A 424-nucleotide genomic window follows, 5' to 3' on the forward strand; every position below is an offset into this window, starting at 1 on the left:
CCTCTTTCGGCAGCGCTAGTGAGCTGGACCCGTCGTCATGGGCCGTGTGATCCGTGGACAGAGGAAGGGCGCCGGGTCTGTGTTTCGCGCGCACGTGAAGCACCGTAAGGGCGCTGCGCGCCTGCGCGCCGTGGATTTCGCCGAGCGGCACGGCTATATCAAGGGCATCGTGAAGGACATCATCCACGACCCGGGCCGCGGTGCGCCGCTCGCCAAGGTGGTCTTCCGGGATCCGTACCGGTTTAAGAAGCGGACAGAGCTGTTCATTGCCGCCGAGGGCATTCACACGGGACAGTTTGTGTATTGCGGCAAGAAGGCCCAGCTCAACATTGGCAATGTGCTCCCTGTGGGCACCATGCCCGGGGTACGATCGTGTGCTGCCTGGAGGAGAAGCCTGGAGACCGTGGCAAGCTGGCCCGGGCAT

At 63.9% G+C, this 424-nt stretch overlaps 1 pseudogene across 1 annotated transcript; it reads left to right on the forward strand.

The window, feature by feature from the left end:
* The first annotated feature begins 6 nt into the window (after nt 1-6).
* On the forward strand, nt 7-420 carry LOC108525749 (60S ribosomal protein L8 pseudogene; annotated as a pseudogene). Its single transcript, XR_001884335.1, has one exon. The product of XR_001884335.1 is annotated as a 60S ribosomal protein L8 pseudogene (transcript).
* Nucleotides 421-424: the final 4 nt, after the last annotated feature.

Source organism: Rhinopithecus bieti, unplaced genomic scaffold, assembly GCF_001698545.2.
Source record: "Rhinopithecus bieti isolate Rb0 unplaced genomic scaffold, ASM169854v2 repeat_25815, whole genome shotgun sequence".
In the NCBI taxonomy this organism is placed as follows: Eukaryota; Metazoa; Chordata; class Mammalia; order Primates; family Cercopithecidae; genus Rhinopithecus; species Rhinopithecus bieti.